The 21,011-nt window shown below is 30.2% G+C and overlaps 1 protein-coding gene across 1 annotated transcript in view; it reads right to left on the bottom strand.

The window, feature by feature from the left end:
* Nucleotides 1–1,462, bottom strand: part of LOC107437473 (MAM and LDL-receptor class A domain-containing protein 1) — a 75,081-nt gene extending 73,619 nt beyond the window's left edge. Inside the window, exon 1 of the mRNA XM_016049487.4 lies at nt 1,330–1,462. The gene's annotated coding sequence lies outside the window, so the exon portion shown is untranslated. The remainder of the gene's footprint in view (nt 1–1,329) is intronic.
* Between the last annotated feature and the right edge of the window lie 19,549 nt (nt 1,463–21,011).

Here is a 21,011-nt window from a genome sequence, read left to right as displayed (position 1 = left end):
GTTCCTGAGATATTTATTCACATATATTCCTTACAATGAAAACTCTGATTTATTTTTTTGTAAAATTATGTTTTAATTATGCTATGTTTAACTATGCTACGGTAATATTATATTTTAATTATGCACATGCTGAATTACAAAACCAGTTTTCTAAAATATGCTCTGGCATTACAAAAAAACGCACTCCCTCTTGATAATTTTATAAGTAGAATTTACTGTTTGTCGCAAATATGTCACGTGATTAATATTCTCAATATTGAACATTGAAAGAGATAGTATTTTTAATTCTCATGCACGTAGATCGTATCTAACTAATTGTCTGAAGTTGTAAATATTTTCTTGCAGTACCAAATTGCGATACACAAAACTAAAAGAAGATACACAAAATAGCCTTCATCAAAGTATAAAATTTTGCGATAAGCATAGAAACTTTCCCTATTTTTTTTTTCATTTTTTATTCTGAAATTTTATATACTTTGAACAATTACAAAGAATTTGTATTTTCTCAGACTTACATTTTTAAAAACAAAATAACATATTAAATTGTTCAAACTTTATTTGAATACTTTTCAAAGATTTCAAATTGGATTTTTTATTTGGAAGCTTGTAACGATAAGAATTTTACCAATAAATTATTTTACAAAATTTACCCAATATGTGAATTAACTTTATAAATCTGAATTATATTATGTAAAAAGTTTAAATGTATAAGACAAACAGTAAGAATTATGTTTTTCACGTGATTGCACTGTAATTCAAAGTTGTAGGCAATTTAACCCTTTCTCTCCATGATCCTTTTAGCAGTAATATTGTTGGTAGGTTGAAGTTTGATGAGATAAGAAACAAAAATGGTGTGCTAGTCACTGCTTTCAAAATATAAATTAGTTCAAAGTAGTGAGAAGGTTATTGACATTAATATTTTGTTTTCACTTTAAGTAAAAAATATAATCCTTTAGTTGTGATAAACTATAATGTTGCAATAATCTAAATGAGGTGAATGCCATTTATGTTCTATATCCTTTATTTCTCTTATCATTAAATATTTCTTGTCTATAGTCTTAAAAAAGTAATAATTTAGTCATTTTAATAAAATTACAATAAAAAATTATCTTAGAAAAAAGTTACGGAAAGCAAGGATTATATAACCGGCTTTTATAACATTTTATCTGTGTTCTAAGAAATTCATTTTAAATAACTAAAAAATCATTAAACAAATTTTTTTATCATAAAAAATTACTTATTTTTAGTTTATGAGAAATAAATACATTAGGGAGAAATATTTAAATCTAGTTTTTGAAAGAAAAAAAATGTCTTAAACTTGGAACTTACCTAAATCATGATAACATGTGAAAATTTTCTGGAAACTATTTAGAGTGGATCCAGGAAAAGGGCCAATCTTGCATCTGTTACCATAGCAACAAGTCATGGACTGTTGAAGCGCAATCGTGGAGGTGTGCCCGCGAATGATATTGCGCGTGCATGATCTGAATCCCAGTTTTTATGAATTATCGGCATTTACAGGAGGAGAATAAATGCTGTTACAATTGGACGAGCATATTATAGACTTTTCCCTTCTTTATTCGAAAAGGTCTAGTAAATGCCGATTAAAATTTCGTGACTAAAAGGTGATCTTATTTCAAGAACAGGAAATAAACTCATTGATACATTTTAGGACACGATACTTCAGACAAGTTTTCCGGAATTATCCTTTTGAATATTTTCTGTCACGATAAAATGTAACACGTTTTTTTTTTATTAGAATTTTCAATAACAAATAAGTTTTAATGATATAGTTATTGAGGTATAAATACTTAAACAATCTTTGTATTTTACTTCTTAACTTAAGTTTTTAGTTTGAATACTAGTTTGTATTTGTTTGCCAGGCAATATCAAAATTTATATTGCCTGACATGCCGATAGGGCAGCATCCTTTTTCTTTTATTTTTTTCACTTTAACATGCTTGGCTATCATGTAGATATAATCAAAAGTAACATAAAATACCGATTAATCGTCCCTCAAATTTTGACGAAATTCGTCAATGGGGAGCAAATTAGCGGCATTGATAAATTAAAAAAAGGAAAGAAAATTCATTATTTTAGATAAGACCTACATTTTATTAAATTAAATTATGTAAGAATTTATGAAATAAAGTTAGCATAAAAGCTGTTCTAAAGAAAATTATTAATACAAAGTTGAAAGTGCAATGTAAAAGCAAATGCGAGTGGATGCCGTTTTAAAGCAACATGCGAAAGTTCATACACATAGAATAATAGTTTATAATTCTGATAATAATACTTCTTTGTCAGTAATAATGATCTGCATTTACTTCATCAATGCTTATTCGTGCTTAATACTGCTTTGTTAATGATTCTTAATATTTCAAATTATTACTTAAAATAAAAGTGTTCATTCGGGCATGTTTTTTGCTGATTATGACCAGCAGCGGCAGATTAGGCATGAGCATCCGGAAGGGGGCTCAAAAGTAAATCAAAGTAAATTTTCAAGAAAATAAATATAGAACACTGAACTCACTGTTTCTTTTATGCTACTTTAAAAAAGCTATTACCTAATTAATTCTTATTAATAATTATTATTTAATTCAAATTTTCTATTAAATAAAATTTATGAAAGAATGATTTTTTTATATTTTTTTCTGCTTCAAAATTTAAATTTTGTTAAAAACATTAATTTTTGGTCAAAAATTTTTTTGTTTAGTAGCTTTAACTAAATTACTGAAATTTGATAAAATTTTTGATGCCCACATGCTGGAATATATTACGGATATACAAAAAAATATTTATACGTATTTTCTTAAAACTTTTAATGAGTATTTCCCTGGATGTTCCTCCCAGAAAACATTTTCGTGGAAGTCTCTGATATTTCATATTTTGTTGCCTCCTTACTCAAAATTGTAGTTTTTATATAGATGTACTGTTTGTACAATTTTCCTTCAAAAAAATAATTAAAAACACTAAATTTTTGTAAGAAAATTGGACTTGGCCCTTAAGTGTCCCAAGTTCCGGATCAATTATTTCTGCCCCTCCCCACGTCTAAAGTGTTTCATTTTTCCACAAAAAAGTCATTAAACTTTTTTTCCGATAGAAGGGAGCGTATTGCCCAAGAGCACATACTCGTATTCCTTTGCCCAACGCGTCACCCTGTTCTTGTTTTTGATTTGGAAACGAATAATTTAAAGATAAACCACGGTACAAGTTACGATGGAGGGAAAAAAATTCGACATCATCAATTTGCATATATTTTTTGTTAAAAACTCTCAACAATGTTTAAAGTAAACTCATTTCATTGCTGTAGTAGTTGCTGTAGCAGTAGTTCATTTACGTCGCACTAGAGCTGCACAATGGGCTATTGGCGACGGTCTGGGAAACATGCCTGAGGATGAGCCGAAGACATGCCATCACAATTTTGATAGTCTGCAGAGGGGATGGCACCCCCGCTTCGGTAACCCGACGACCTGCATGCGAAGTCGAGCACTTTACGGTAGAACAGTTTAAAGAGGACCAATAACGCACATCCTCGGTCCATACGCAGACTGATCCAAGTGGTCACCCACCTGCACACTGAACGCAGCCAGTGATGCTAACTTCGGTGATCTGTTGGGAACCGTGTCACTGCGGGACTCATTTCATTGCATTAACTAATTTACTATATCATGTTGTTCATGTTCTAAATCACTCATGTTCTTGTTTTTGTTTTGGAATCGAATAATTTAAAAATGAAACGGGGTACATGTTACCATGGAGGGAAAAATTATAGCATCACCAATTTGTGGGTATTTTTTTTTTGTTTTTTTTTTTTTTTTGTTAAAAACTCACAGATAATGTTTAAAGTAAACTCAGCTCATTACATCTAGCTGTATTATTGCACTAGTTTTGCGTGATCAGAAAAAAAATTTGTTCAAAAATATGTATTTTAAAGTCATTCCAAATTTGTTTCCTTTCAAATGAAAAAAAATTACTTTAAATTTAAATAAGACTCAGTAATCCTCTAATTTGAATGAAAATAAACCGTTTTATCATGATCAATTTTTCCCCTGCTTCATTGTGTTCTTTTGAACGAAATTTAAGGCTCATTTTTATCTGATTAACAAAACTATCTTGAATAACATTTATAAGCAAAGAGCACGTGTGCTCTTCGACATTACCTATTATTATTTAAAAATGAAAGTTGATAAAAGTTTATTAGAATATTCTATAAATTTCATCAGCTTCAGATAATTATATATGAAGCTTATCAGCAAAAGTGTTATCAATTATCTAACTAAATCATTTTCTGATATTTATTCTTTCCTGATCAGGGTATGAATGAGATTAATACATTTTTGTAGTGATTTCAACAATAAGATTCTTAATAAAAACGATACATTACCTATTTTAATGCAAACAGTCTTAAGTAACCATAAATAAACCAAATGGACCACTGATCCAAAGGACCTAATAACTTAAAGAAATCATTAGTCTGAATTAATTTTTAACTGGTCCGTTTATATCTCTCAATTAGATTTTTTAAATAAAAATTATACAGGGAATTTAAAGAAAAAATTGCTATACAACGAATGTGTAAGCCATGATGGCTCAGGGGATTGAGCGTTCACCTCACCAGTGCGGTAAACCGGGTTCGAATCCCAGCGAAGGCTGGTCGATACGAATTCCGCACCCGGCTCCCACCGACCACAGTGCTGATGCAAAATATCCTCAGTGGTATACGGATCATGGGTTAGAGATCTTTTGTCGTCAGGCTAACCATGGGAGGTTTTCGTGATTTTCCTCTCCATGAAACGCTGCTGGTTAGTTTCATCAAAAAGTCCTCCTCGAAGGCAAATTTTTCCCATTACTTGATCCAGGAGTTCCAATGTCTTCTGGATTTGGCTCAAAATTACAAGGTTACGGAGTTGAATATTGGTAGTCGTAAACCCAAAATTGAGTCTGCTGTTCAACGACGGTTATTAAACTTAATAAAATATAAGGAATGTATACAATTATGTTGAAATATGCTATTTAATGACCAAAAGATAAAACCATAAATTAAAAAATCGGAACAGCATACCATCACTTTACATCGAATGCTAGGTCGGAGGACCAGTAATAATTATTTTATCTGGGTTCGAAACAAATTTTAGTAGTCTTAGACCAACGTACTACTATCAGTTTTGAGCCCTGCTAATTATATTATAATTTCACTATTATTAGATATTATTTTAACATTTAAGTAAAAAACTAAACTACTTTGTGATAATTTAAATATAAGACTAATGATATTAAATTTCTCATCCAAAAATACTAATATGGGGTAGAAATCGAGAAAATTTAGCCACAGGTCCGAAAGACCCAGTAATTTAAAGAAATTATTAGTCTGCATTAATTTTTAACCGGTTCGTTTATATTTCTCTATTAGATTTTTTCAAAATAAAAATTACAAAAAGAATTTAAAGAAAAAATTACAATACAAAGAATATGTATAAAGTTACGATTATTATAAAATATGCTATTTTATGACCAGAAGGTAAAACCGAAAATATAAAAAACCTGAACAGCATACCATCACTTTACATCGATTGTTGGTTTGGGGGACCAGTAATAATTATCTTATCTGGGTCCGAATCATATTTTAATGATTTCAGACCAACGTACTACTGTCAGTTTTGAGCCCTGCTAATTATATTATTATTTCCCTGGTAAAAGGTCTTAAATAATTCTAAAATACTCGTGATTTCTCTAACTATAGACAATTCTTGTGTTTTAAAAGTTTCAAGAAACAATTTCAAATTACAGCATATAATACAACTATTATTTTGCTATCAAAAGTAAATCAAAAATTGAAAACTATTTTCTGATTATATCATAATTCTTACAATTTCATTACATCAAAATTAGTTTTCTCTCAGTATACCATTGCCCAAAACCAATAGTGAAGTAAATTGATCGAAAATTGTGTTGATAGATAACAAATATTAAAGAATACGGGAATTCTTTGAAAAGAAATATTGTAATGTGTAATCGTCTCATGGGGCAAACCACTATCATTTCTGTGGGTTGCATATTCTAATAGAAAATGATTCCAGAAGTATTTCTGGATGTAGGTAATCTCACGAGATTCTAAATCCATCTATTTATATGATGTGGGAATTGAACAAAGTAAATGAAACACTTTGAAGTCATTTGTGACCACTTATTGATCACATGATCATTACATTTTAGTTAGAAGATTGTTCATAATGTACACTCTGGGGATACGAAGTTGGAAATGAATGGGGGAATAATAGAAAAAAATGCAAACATTTCCGGTTATTTTTCTTTATTTCACCGGCAGCATTCCATACCCTAAGTGATATTACTTAATTTCCGAATAGTTCTGGTTTAAATCAGCAGATTATACGTATGGGGATAATAAAGTATTGTAAGGAAGGACACGTTGGAAAAGTAGGTTGTATAGTTTATTTTCAGCGCTCCCGTTATTCAGTAAATAGTTATTTAAGAGAACAACCTAATGGTGTTTGAATATATAATAGAAAGTATTATCCTTTTCACAGTCTAAACACAGTTACATACCTTGGCTATAGTAATGAAGTAATAAATTAAATAAATAGGGTTTAAATAAAGCTATATTATCAGGTATGAATAATATATATACGCACACACAGTGAAACGTCCAGGAAAGGCTACTTCTACGTAGGGTCCTCCTCCATGTAGGGACCTCCTATATCTACGAACACTTTTGGGAGACACGAAAATTTTTCTAAATTTTTATGATATGAAATTAAATGTTAACTTCTATTTAAATATAGATGTATAATTGTTAATTTATTTTAAATAGTTCTATTATTCAAAGTAGGTAAAAAAAAATTAACACATACAGTGAAGACAGAGAATGGTTACTCCCGAGATTCATTGTATGTATGTTACCGTGAATGACCGTTATCAGGAGAATGTCGACTTTCACCAGTGAATGTCAACAATCATAAAGTTGCTTTGGTGAATGTCTGAAATATTTGTTACATCCGATTTGATATCAATTTATTCCTTGATATTATTATATTTATTCGATAATCAGCTGAGGATAGATTAGGAGAAACATCTATGTTCGGAGTACCGGGCAAATATATAACGGGCAGTGGTACTTAAGTAGACCTAGTATATATTTCAAACATTTACCAAAGCGACTATGTGAAAGTCGATAACCAAAAATTTCGGTCATTCACAGTAATATATATATATATATGGGAGTTTGTGCAGCATTAGATGAAATAACGACAATAATTTAATAATAAACTTAACACTTAATAGAGGTAAAAGGATAGAAGGATAAGTTTAACGTTATTGGCATGTTTGATGAGAGCTGCCTTCTCGCAGTGGTCGCCAATCGCATGTGAAAGGGAAATTAGATTGTTAAATGGTATAAAGTTGAGAGTTAATTATAAATTCGGGACTTCCCCTTCGGGACTCTCTGGCGCCTCTCAATGACGAAGAGGATGATGAAATCTCTTAAAGTATTACATGTTGTTGGATGATGTAATCTGCCGAGATATTACACCATGTCGCTGAAACTCTGCATATATATATACAGTGGCGTACGCAAGGGAGGGGTTTAGGGGTTTAAACACCCCCCTTGAGCTCAGACAAAATGGCAAAAATAGAAATTTTAGTAAAAATTATGCGAGCTATTATTTTTTAAGACAATATATTTTTATCTGCCTTATGCCTACTTTTTTTCACACGGTATTTCTCAGAATACTGAAAAAACATTTACTATAATAGGGTTGTACTTTTGAAACCAAATTCACGTGATACTGTTACGGACTGGTTTCTTTCTGTCCTGCCAGTGTAGTTTTCGAGACTGGCTGTCATTCGCGAGATCTTTACGCGATGAGTCTGTAATCCTAGACGTGCTGTTGTCTTTGAGACAATTCGAGAATTTTGGAGATGCGGTGAAAAATTATATAAAAGGGGGAACGGAGTACAGTGGATGATGTAATATCAAATAATTAGGGGTCTCCTTAAAATGGATTTTTTTGAAAACAAATTTTAAAAAATTACGAAAAACAATGATTGTTTTTAAAAAAATCAATTTTGAATATATATTAAAATTTTTTCAAAATGTTATGATTAAAATTTAGTTCTAATTTAACAAAATAAAGTAAAATTCAATTTATTATTATTTATTTTAATTTTAAACATGCTTTCTGAAATGAAAAGATATAAATACTTTTATATTTGAATAAATAAAAAATATACGAGAAAAACAACTTAATCGAAGGGCCCCAAAAATTTGAATGGCGTATGTCCCCGCGTAAGCGCCGTCCCTGAGGATAGCATTTATTTCTGTGCCAGTATATATATTTACTGTTCTTGGATCTTTAGGATGTCAAAACGTAAGAATTTAACAATTTTTAATTATTTTGAGAAAAAAACACGACCTGAAATTAGTGAGGTGACAGCATCTAGTATCAATGTAAGTTTTTCTGTTGTACAGAAATGTGATACTTTCGTTGAAGAAAACGTTTCTAGCATAACAAAATCTGATGAATGTGAAAGTGGCCCTCAAAGTGTTACTTCCCACCCATATGACATTGGAGTTTTTTCAGAAGATATTACATTATGTTCTTAAACTTAAAAAATCAAATCAAAATTTAACCAAACAATGTTGTCTAAATAAAAAGTCAAAATTGTCTAGCTGTCTAAATTAGGGAAATAATAGTGCTTTATTACAGACTCGAATTTCTTTTAGTAGTTTCAGAAAATTATGAACACCCCCCTTGAAAAAATTCTGCGTACGCCACTGTATATATATTTGTGCGTGCGTGCGTGCGTGCGTGCGTGCGTGCGTGCGTGCGTGCGTGCGTGTGTGTGTGTGTGTGTGTGTGTGTGTGTGTGCGTGTGTGTGTGTGTGTGTGTGACGCCCGGTGACTGAGCGGTAGCGCTTCGCGCTGTCGTGCCACAGGACCCTGGTTCGATCCTCGGGCCGGGCAAGGTTGGCTCAGCATTTCATCCCTTCCGTGGGTCGATAAATGAGTACCAAGCATGCTTGGGAACTAAACACTGGGGGTTCCGCGTTCGGCTGACCACCTGACCGGAACATCTGCTCCTGCGCCCCAGAGCCCAAGGTCAAGAAAACGGAGATGGGCACAGTAGACCTTGGCTCTCTATGGGCTGTCACGCCGCTGAGTTTAGTTTATATATATACATATATATATATATATATATATATATATATATATATATATATATATATATATGTGTGTGTGTGTGTGTGTGTGTGTGGGAATCCAACCCCCACTACTGCAGCGCCACCCCACTTATGTCAGATTCCAGCTAAACGCTCAGACGGAGCGGTTGTTTTCATATCTATTGTTATTCTTTTTATTAAATTTGATTATTACAAATGCGTAGTTATTTCAACTATACCTGACGTCAACCTCCACATGGGGGCTCTGGCAGTTTGATAAAATATAATTAAGACAGACGGTGTTGATTAACCAACGATAATTTAACTAAGCACAGACGGTGTTTACCTAACTGACCAGACGGGTAAGTACAGCTTTCGATTTGAACTATCTCTCTTAAACTGTATTAATTATCATACAATGACATCTCTTAACGATATTGAGTCAATTGCAAATTTCCTAAAATCAGGAAATATAAAAACTGTGAAATTGCTGAATAGAATTATATTTAACGATGTGTTTGATCGTAACTCACGAAAGAAATGGCTATCCTTTTCTTCTTTTCCCCCGGACATAAATATTGAGGAAAGAAAAAAGTTGATATCTGATACTTGTTCCGAACACGAATTAATATGTGTGTTAAATGTGCTAAATTTAGATGCGAAACTGAAACTTTACATGAACATTTACTGAAACTGAACTGAAACTTTACAAAGCGAAACTGAAACTTTACATGTACATAATGACATTGAAACCCCACCCAAGTGCTTATCGAGTAGTAACAAAACAAAGAATGCAGAATTTGATTCTTCGAATTACTTTCTTTTAAAAGAAATATCATCTTCAATCAGGCGTTTCAATGCTTCTGATTCATATGGGATACATTTGTTTTTTAACGATGTTGAGGACGCGTTTAATTTTATTCTGGATTTAAGTGATGCGCAGAAAATAATATTTTGTAAAACTTTACTTGACGGTCAAGCTAAAACTTTTATTTTCACGCAACGTAATTTGACATCGTGGTTATTGTTTAAGAATGCTTTATTAAATGAGTTTAGTCACCAATTAAATGCCGCCGAAATTCATCGTCAATTAAGTAATCGTAAAAAAAATCCACACGAATCTTTTATGGAATATTTTTTTGACGTACGGGAACTCGCGTGTAATTGTAAAAACCCAATAGACGATTTTTCTTAATTTGATTATACTATTGACGGTATTCCCGATTCTCCCGCTAATAAATCCATTTTGTATGGCGCGAAATCTATTCCTGAATTTAAGGATAAATTGCGTATTTATGAAAAAATAGTTAATGATAGAAACAAAAAATCTTTTTTCCGTACAAATCCTCGATTTTCCCCTGAATTTCCCAAACGTGAGTGTAGTAATTTAGTACGTGATAATGTAAGAGGTTATGATTTTCAAAATGATTTTAAGTTAGATAAACAGAAAACTTGTTATAATTGTGGTGTGACGGGACATATTTCACGTTTGTGTCCTGATAAACAAAGAGGTTTGAAATGTAATTTATGTAAGAAATTTGGACATATTTCTTCTAAGTGTAATAATAAACCTATTAACCAAACTGATAACACCGTAAGCGCAATTACACATTCACCTTCTTTGATGTATAAAACTGTTAATGTCAATAATACTTCATTTAATGCTCTTATTGATACTGGAGCTATGAGAACAATTTTGCGGGAACAAACTTATCATAAAATAGGCTCACCTCCTTTAACTTCTTTTTATGGTACACTAGCAGCGTTTGGTAACGGACATATTAAACCAATAGGTAGTTGTACTCATGAATTTGTAATAGATGATCAAGAATTTAAAACAAATTTCTGTATAGTTAGAGATAATATTATGTCATATGATGCTATAATTGGCATGGATATTTTAACACAGGCAGAAATAAAAATTAATACCGCTGGCATCACTTTAGCAAAAATAGAAGATAGTAGAACGAAACCCGTTGAGCAATTTTCCATTTCAAATATTTCCATTAAAAATGATTTCGAATTAGAAATCGGATCTCGCGTTAGTCAAACACAAAAAGAAACTCTTCAAAATATGGTTTCAAATTATAAACCTACCAAAACTAAAACTTGCGAAATTCAAATGTCTATAAATTTAAAAAATGAAACGCCAATAACTCATAGACTACGTCGATTACCTTTTACAGAAAGTAAAATTGTTGATGACAAAGTGACAAAATGTTTGGCTGACGGTATAGTTGAACCATGTTCTTCCGAATATTCCAGTCAGGTTGTAGTGGTAAAAAAGAAAGACGGAACCCCAAGAGTTTGTATTGACTATAGAGCGTTAAATAAAAATGTAGTTAAAGATAATTACCTTTTACCACTTATTGACGATATATTAGAAAATCTTCAGGGTGCAACTCCGTTTAGCAAAATTGATTTGCGTAATGCATTTTTTCATTTGGAAATAGAACCGAACAGTCGTAAATACACGTCTTTCGTCACTCATAATGGTCAATTTCAATTTTTACGAGCACCATTTGGCCTTTGCAAATCACCCGCAGCTTTTCAGCGTTATATTAACACTATTTTTAAGGATTTGATAATTAAAGGTCATATTATTATTTTTATGGATGATATGACTATACCATCGAAAAATGAAGAGGAAGGTCTCGAGAGGCTTGCATCGGTATTTTCACTCGCTTCTGCTTATGGGTTAGAGATAAATTTTTCAAAGTGTACATTTTTAACTGGAAAAATAGAATTTCTCGGACATGTAATTGAAAATGGTAAAATGTACCCGTCTCCACAAAAAATTAAACCTGTACTTAATTTTCCCGAACCCAAAAATAGGAAGGATTTACAATCATTTCTTGGTCTAGCTAGCTATTTTCGAAAATTCATATTAAATTTCTCCATTATTGCGCACCCTTTAACTGAACTTTTGAAGAAAAATCGCGAATTTAAATTTACCGAGAATGAAATACAAGCATTTAGTAATTTAAAACATAGTTTGCCTTCTCCACCCGTTCTTAGCATTTACAATCAAAACGCGGATACTGAAATACATTGCGACGCTAGTATTCATGGTTATGGATGTATTTTAATGCAAAAATCGTTAGAAGATAACGCGTTTCACCCGGTATATTTTATGAGTAAGAAAACGTCTGATGCCGAAGCGAAATACAGCAGTTATGAGCTTGAAGTCTTAGCCATTGTGCAGGCTTTGAAAAAATTTAGAGTTTGCTTGCTAGGGAAACATTTTAAAATCGTGACCGATTGTAATGCGTTTGCGATGACATTAAATAAAAAGGATTTGTGTACTCGCATAGCACTCTGGGCATTATTGCTACAGGATTTCGATTATATCATTGAACACCGTTCCGGTTCTAAAATGTATCACGTCGACGCGCTAAGTAGATATCCCATTATGATAGTGCAGGATAGTCTCATTACGAAAATTGGAAAAGCTCAGGAAGAAGATAGTGATATCCAAACGGTTAAAGAACTTTTGAAAATTAAACCCTATGATGACTTTTTTCTTAAATCTGGCATACTATATAAATTTGTTGATGGTGAAGAACTTCTTGTCGTTCCTGAAAGTATGCAGAATGAAATTATACGAAATGCTCATGATCGTGGACATTATGCCTCTAAGCGTACTGAAGAATCATTGAAGCATCAATTCCATATGCCTAAAGTGAAAGAAAAAATAGACCGTTTTTTTAAAAACTGTGTTCCTTGCATTATAATAAATCGAAAGTGTGGAAAACAAGAAGGACTGTTACATCCGATCGAAAAAGAATCCATTCCTCTGCACACTTATCATATCGATCATTTAGGACCATTGCCTACCACAAACAAGAATTATAAATACATATTTGCAGTTATAGACGCTTTCACAAAGTTTTGCTGGTTATACCCAACAAAAAGTACAGATGCTACAGAAGTTATTTCTAAATTAGACTCTCAAAAATAAGTTTTTGGCAATCCATCACGAATTATTTCTGATAGTGGATCTGCATTTACTTCCAAACAGTTCCTTGAATATTGCAGTGCTGAACAAATTGAACACTTCCCTGTAACTACCGGTTTACCGAGAGCAAATGGACAAATAGAAAATTTAAATTCTACCATAATTTCTGTAATCTCCAAATTATCAATAGAAGATCCTAACAAATGGTACACTTATGTAAAAGACGTTCAGAAAGTCATTAATTCTACTTTTCAACGAGGCATTAACACTACTCTTTTTCAACTGTTATTTGGTACTGCTATTAAAACAAAACAAGATCTGAAAATTACAAATATGCTGAATGAGGAAATTCAAGCCATCTTCGTTAACAGCCGTGACGAGTTACGGAAACAAGCCAAACTACAAATACAGAAAGTCCAAGATGAAAACAAACGAACTTACAATCTTCGGCGAAATCCAGCTGCATTCTTCAAAATTAACGATCTAGTGGCAATAAAACGTACACAATTTGGACCAGGATTGAAACTGAAACCGAAATACATAGGACCTTATACGATAACAGAAATTAAACCAAATGATACTTTTGATGTCGAAAAATGTGCTTTTTTTGATGGACCTTCGAAGACCAGTACATGTGCAGAATACATCAAACATTGGTCTGATGATATTACTTAAAATGACATTTTTTTCAGAACTCTTTAGAACATTTTTATTTTTCCCAGAGATTTAATTTTTTTTTATCTTGAAAATTATTTTAATATTTTGATTATTAATATGTCTTTTGAAATCTTTTTCAGATGATGTATAAGTATTTAGAATCTAAAATGATATTTAGCTATTATGTAAGTATTTTTTGAATTTTTTTTTGATATGCCCACCTGAGGGCAGGTGCTTCTTGTCGGATGGCCAATGTGGGAATCCAACCCCCACTACAGCAGCGCCTCCCCACTTATGTCAGATTCCAGCTAAACGCTCAGACGGAGCGGTTGTTTTCATATCTATTGTTATTCTTTTTATTAAATTTGATTATTACAAAAGCGTAGTTATTTCAACTATACCTGACGTCAACCTCCAAATATATATATATATATATATATATATATATATATATATATATATATACAGGGTGTCTCAGTTAAACGTTTCAGAACTCCTAAGAGGGGTAGGGTGCATCCTGACCATATATGGCAACGTTACATTTAAAAAGTAACGAGTAAAAGTACAAGTAATTTTAAAAAATGTAACGAGTAAAAAGTAAAAAGTTCTTATTTTAAAAAGTAACGAGTAAAAAGTACAAGTAAAAGTACAAGTACAAAACAAAAAAAGTAACGATTTAAAAGTACATTTCTAGGAAATTGAAAATTTAAAGTAACCTAAATTTTATTGAATAATATTCTTATGTTCTGTAATGTTTTTGAAAAATTGTTGTTATTTATTTAATTATTTTTAATTTTGAAAGTTATGGATTTAAATTTACTTTTAAATTCGAAAGAATATTATAATATAATTTTATAATATAATCGTATAATATAACTTTAAAATCAAATATAGTTTTAATTTCAAACTTTTTATGGATTTGCACGAAAAAGAAATTTTATCTATTGATTTTAATTTTTAGTTTATTATTTTTATTTATTTAAATTACCAGTGATTTAAAATTGTTTAACTCTATAGAAACGCGTTTTAAAAGCACAAACATAAACAAAGCAAACACGGGGTTTCAGATAGCTTTGTGATCTTTGAGCTGGTAAAAAATAATTGAATGTGCAGTATAAGTTGAAATAGAACAGTCTACAGTTTTATTTGTAACAATGGCTAATGCTGAAGTCATGCGAGAAAATCATTTTCCGAACATTAGACTTAGAGATCTAAACTTAGAAATTTGACTGGGCTTTGTTTGACAAGGTCGGGCATAAACATAATTTCAGTAAAAAATGCACTAGGTAAAAATGTATTTAGTAAAAAATTTATTAAGACAAAAATGTATTTTTAGTGAGTTCAAAAAGAAAATTGAAAAACGTAATAACAAAATCCAACATTTTTTATTTAAAATCTATTAAATAAATGCATAAAACTCGAAAATGAATGAAAATAACTTGCTAATTAATATTTTTTATTCATTTTGCAAAATAATTGCATTTCGAAAGTGGTGTCACTGAATCTGCTGCGAGAATTTCTCAGAACGTGCTTAACCATCGCTTAACCACGCTGAATAAGCGCTCCACGGGAGGTCAAGGTATTTAAACTCACGAAGTTAGCTGTGAATGCTTATATATTGCACATTAATTTTATAAATTAAAAAAACATAAGCATTTTTTTTTAAATTTAAATTTTTTTTAAATTTTTTTTAGAAAGATTTCTGAGTTTTAGAAAAAAGTAACGATTTCATTGGACATTTCCGTTACAAATACTTGTACTTTTTCCCTAAAAAAGTAACGAAAGTACAAGTAAAAGTACGTACTTTTTACTTGTACCGGCGGTACAAGTAACGAAAGTAAAAGTACTGCCATATATGATCCTGACGACTCGAAATCATATAGCAATTTATTAAATATATTTTGAAGTATAATTCATCCTATTATTTTTATATTTCAGGCATTTAAACACTTTTACTCTGGTAATAGCCATCATTACTTTGCAAAACAATAGTCATGTCTTTATATAATCATTATTAAAACGATTTTTCACTTACGATCTCTTGTCTTTATGGTGCTTCTGTGGACATCACCGCTTCAGGAAAGCATTTCCGACACCGCATTGCTATATGATTTCGAGTCATCAGGATGCACCCTACCCCTCTTAGGAGTAATGAAACATTTAACTGAGACACCCAGTATATATATTAGATAGATATGTCTGTATAGATATATATACAGAGAAAGAGAGGTCACACTCTAAAATGTGGTTCTTTTTTGAAGAAAAAAAATGAGTTTAAATAAATTTGTTCTGAAAATTTCAAACTTTTGCCTGCTGGTATATATATACTACATTTAATAAAAAAAGCTATTATAAACCAAACTGTATCTGATAATTTGCAGGAATAATAATTATTTTTAATAATTAGAAAAAATGAGAGATTGATAAATTTCTTCCATTCATAAATTCTATACAAAATGAAGGAATGCCCTGCAATAAAAATACTTACATTAATATAATGCGTAAGATCCATATTGTTCACAGTAGAATGTTCTCCAACTGAAAGCAAAATTACTTCCTTTCTTTGTTACTATACAAACTAGATATGACCAGTAAAAGCTGTGTGATGCCTTCTACTGATTATATGAAGACATGACTATTGTTTTGCAAAGTAATGATGGCTATTACCATGGAAAGAGTAAAAGTGTTTAAATGCCTGAAATATAAAAATAATAGGATGAATTATACTTCAAAATATATTTAATAAATTTTATTTACCAAAAAATACCTGCTGAAATACGGCAGAAATGTTTTTATTTATCTACATGTGTGAATGGGGACACAGTGACAGAAGGATATTTTGTTTTTAAAGGATACCTTAAAATTATATTTGAATTCTAATAAGCAAATGATAATAGTTTATACGCGTAACTGAATAATATTGATAGTTTTGATTGCTTATTGTTTTTGAAATTCTAAAATATGTAATTGTGGCTCCAGGAACATGAAATGACCACTTGTCGGAGAATGACCCAGACATATATGCCTTATTGGAATTAATGTAAACAAAAAAAGAATGTTTATTAGAGATTGAAAATTAATGAATAAATGAAGTGAAATGAAAATTATTGAAGAAAATTAAAATTTTAACTAATTATTACTTAGATTAATAATAACAAAATAGAGAATAAAATATTTGAAAAGTAGTTAACAGAGCTTAAAAGTGATTACTAACAAAAGGCAAATGCATTTCAATTTCATTATGCCGTGTGTCATTTTATACCAACAAACTTTCTATAGGAAAGAAATGAAAAAAATCAAAATCAAGTATCAAAATATAGCTTTAGAATCCAAATTATGCACACAAAAAATTAATAAGTAATATGAACTCTTTGAAATTTTAAAAACTAGCTCAACCTTTACTATAAATCGCTTTTATTATTTATTGTTGCAAAAAGAGAAACTAACCAAAAATCAGTTGAAAAAATCTTAATAATTTATATAAAGAATTTAAGTGCGTTTTAATTTCACGACAAAAATAATTTATTACAGCAATATTTGAGAAAAAAAAAATACTTTTGCATTTCTTTATCACACATTATAAAAGTAAAACACTCGCACAACAGTGAGTCAGTTAGGCCTAAGGGATCATGGTGGTTGAGGCTCTCGTAATTTCGGCACCATATGGTCACATGAGGATAATATGGTCAGCATTGCGCAGAGGCCCCCTTTACTTCCCAGTACGTTGATACCTATTGATCTGAAGCAGTGCTTAAAATACAGTGATACCGCAGTAAAATTTGTAACAAATGCATTGTATACCACAAAAAGTCTGATCAAATAATAATCAGGAATTTAATGAAATTTATTCTGAGCAATATAAAATAGGTTCAATCACAACTGAAACGTCTAATAGATTTATCATTATTCGTAACCGTTTAATTGAACTAATTTAATATAACTTTAATTTAATTTTAATTTAACTTTGATTGTAATAAAAAATAATAAAATAAAAATAAACTGAACTTATTAAATTTTTCAAAGACATATATCAAACTAAATCAATAAAAAGTACTATAATAAGACACAATTATTTCTAAGCAAGAACTTAAAACAGTTTCTAACACAATCTAATATTTAAAATAGGGATGAGGGTTTTGCATTATTTAAATTTAGCTACTTCTAAAAATGTCTATTTTCATTGAAAATAATTCTTGTAAATGTGACTTTTGTAAAGGTGCAAACATTGGTAGACACGCAACCATTTTATCTTTTATAGAAGTTTCACAAAGGTTCAGCAAATCGAACATTGACCTTCATATAACTAAGCAATATCATTAAATAAGGTCAATAGAACAGGAATATGAACGATCAAGGAAACAGTATTGGAATTCGTCAAAAGTGCTCATTTTTTTTATTAGATATTTTCTCAAAATATCTATATTTTAAAATATTTGAAGTTAAAATATTTAAAATTAAAAAACATTTAAAGTTGTAAAATTCAAGTTTATTAAACATTATCAACGAATGAAAACGCTTTAAAGAGTTTTAAGACAACTTTTAAAAATTTAAAAGCTATTTTAGCTTCTAAATAAAAATTGAAAAATACATAACACTAACAACATAATTTTACTAAAATATTATTTTTAAAATTTGTTATTTCTTTAATTTCAGTTCTTATTTAGATGCTGTATTCTCGAACTTATTTTCTAACAAACAATACAGTGCCTGGCCAAATTATTAAACGCACTATAAGATGCTATGTAAAATCTTAATTATCAGGTGATACTATACAGCTTTATTATTTTTAAGCGACAGAAACCGGTTAGAAGTTGTTTATCTTCGTGTATCAATTGGTTGACATTGTAATGCAATACGTTAAAAATAAATGCAAATAGGAAGCATATAAAAAAAAATCTCCTGAATAAAAACCCATTACATGTATGTTTAAATATAAAAGTATTGCATATAAACTTGTGCAAAACATGTAATTATTAAAAAACTACAGTGTGTCTATTAATCTGGTCTAATTATTATAATATACTAATATAATACCTGATGTAATAAATATTCCATATTTATATAATATATCGTCTAATTTATCCTGTCGTCGAATTTATATAATACATAGTCTAATTTAACCAACTGATAGACGAACGTAAACAAGTACAAACCGGTTTCAGTCGCGTGAAAACAATAAAGCTGTATAGTTGATTATTAAGATTTTACATAGAATCTTCTGGTGCGTCTAATAATTTGGCCAGGGACTGTATGCTGCTGGATATAAAAAAACTAAAGAATAAAACACTTTTTAATTAGAAATTTAATTTAGAATTGATTTGGAAATTGAATTGAATTCGAAATATTCCGAAGTTTCACCCTATTAGCAACATCACAGAATAAGATTTATCGTTACCTATATTATTATTGCAGATATCAATAAGTACTACCTATATTAGTGATAATATCATTACATTCGCAACTTTCTTCAACAAATGAAAATAAGGATATATCTTAGTATGCAGCTTTCTTATTAAAGAACTTTTCATTATTTATTTTTTGTAATAGTCAAAATTTCACAGTAGATTTCTATTTTAATGTAGATATTTATGTAAACTCAATGAATTTAAGAGAAAAAAAGATAGAATTAAAATTATTTTTCTCTATAATTCCCTGCAGTTTGAATGCCTAAAGACCTAATGGTATTTAAAGAGAAATGAACTGCCGTTGGTTTTCATTAATAAGGGAGTTCATCTTTGTATTGAAGTCCATCGAAAAATAAATCTTGGAGTTATTTCTTTTACTTAATCTCAAATCTATGCAAGCAGATTAATATTTTTGCTATCAGTCAAATGGTGCTCACATTGTGAAAATAGTCCAACATTCGTGAAGAGAAAATATAATGAATTTTCTGACAAAAAAGTGAATGATCTCCAGGCCCTCTGAAATTTAACCTATTGGATAATTTTGAGAAAGGTACGTGCTATCGAAAACGAACGATGTAAAGCATACAAATTTGAACAAATATCGAAACGTTATAAAGTCTTCATTTTTTTATCTTATTTTATCACCGTCGTTGATAAAATAAAACCAAAAGACAAGGGAACTCCTAGATCAATTATTGGGAAAAATTGGAAACGTGGATGACTTTTTTGATGAAACTAACTCTCCTTTGCGTTACTTGGAGAAGAAAACCACGAAACCCTCCCAGAACTCTCCTGTAGAAACGTAAGATTTTGTCGTGCTGTGAAAAGTGACTTTGTGAAAAAAGTGAAATTTTCTAGAGTTAACTACTACTCAAGTTTTAAATTATCCCATTTGCTTAATTTAAGACCAAAACATATTTTTATTATAAATATACCATGGGAAACACAAATATCTTATTTTTCTAATACAAATTTCAAACATGAAATAATTGAATTACCAATTTTTCCTTTTTTAAAGGTTAAATTTTCATAGGTACTTTAGCCTTTTATAGGTTGAGAAAGAATTATTAAAGTAACAGACATATTGACAGTTTATTTTCATCATAATTTCTGATAAAAATGAGATTTTTATATTATTATAATACTTTCGTGAATACAAATGTCTTGATTCTCCAAATAAATTACAAAAACGAAATAATTGGGTTACCAATTTCTCCTTTTTAAAAATAAAAAAAAAACAAATTTCATAGGAACGTTAGACTTTTATGGTTTAAGAAAGAATTATTAAAGTAACTGACATATTTTGATAGTTTATTTCGATCATAATTTCAGATCGAAATAAGATTTTGATCTTATTATAATTCTTTGGTGAACACAAATGTCTTGATTCTCCAAATAAATTTCAAAAATGAAACAACTGAGTAATTAGTTTTTTTTCTTTTTAAAAAAATTTCATAGAAACGTTAGCCTTTTATGGGTTAAGAAAATATTCTTAAAATGGCAGACATTTTGCCTTCTTACCTCTCAAATTATTAGTTATACCACCAATTACGCAAGGGCGAAATAAAATAAACTTTTTCTTTTGAAGTATTCAAAAAACTTAATAATCTTACATTTCCGTTTCATATTATTTAAAATTCTTTTCACAATTTCTATTACTTTCTTTACATTTAAATAGGCAAAGAAGAGCTGCTCCTTTGGCCCGCTTTTTACCCCCACTTTTTTTTTTTAACGATGTTCAGATATTTGAGCTCATCAGACGTCACCTACATTTCCTGGTTATTCCCATTACAAATTAGATTCTACTTGT

This window comes from Parasteatoda tepidariorum, chromosome 11, assembly GCF_982258835.1.
Source record: "Parasteatoda tepidariorum strain Cologne lab strain chromosome 11, Ptep-v5.0, whole genome shotgun sequence".
Lineage (NCBI taxonomy): Eukaryota > Metazoa > Arthropoda > Arachnida > Araneae > Theridiidae > Parasteatoda > Parasteatoda tepidariorum.
This window is presented reverse-complemented; position numbering and strand designations above follow the sequence as displayed.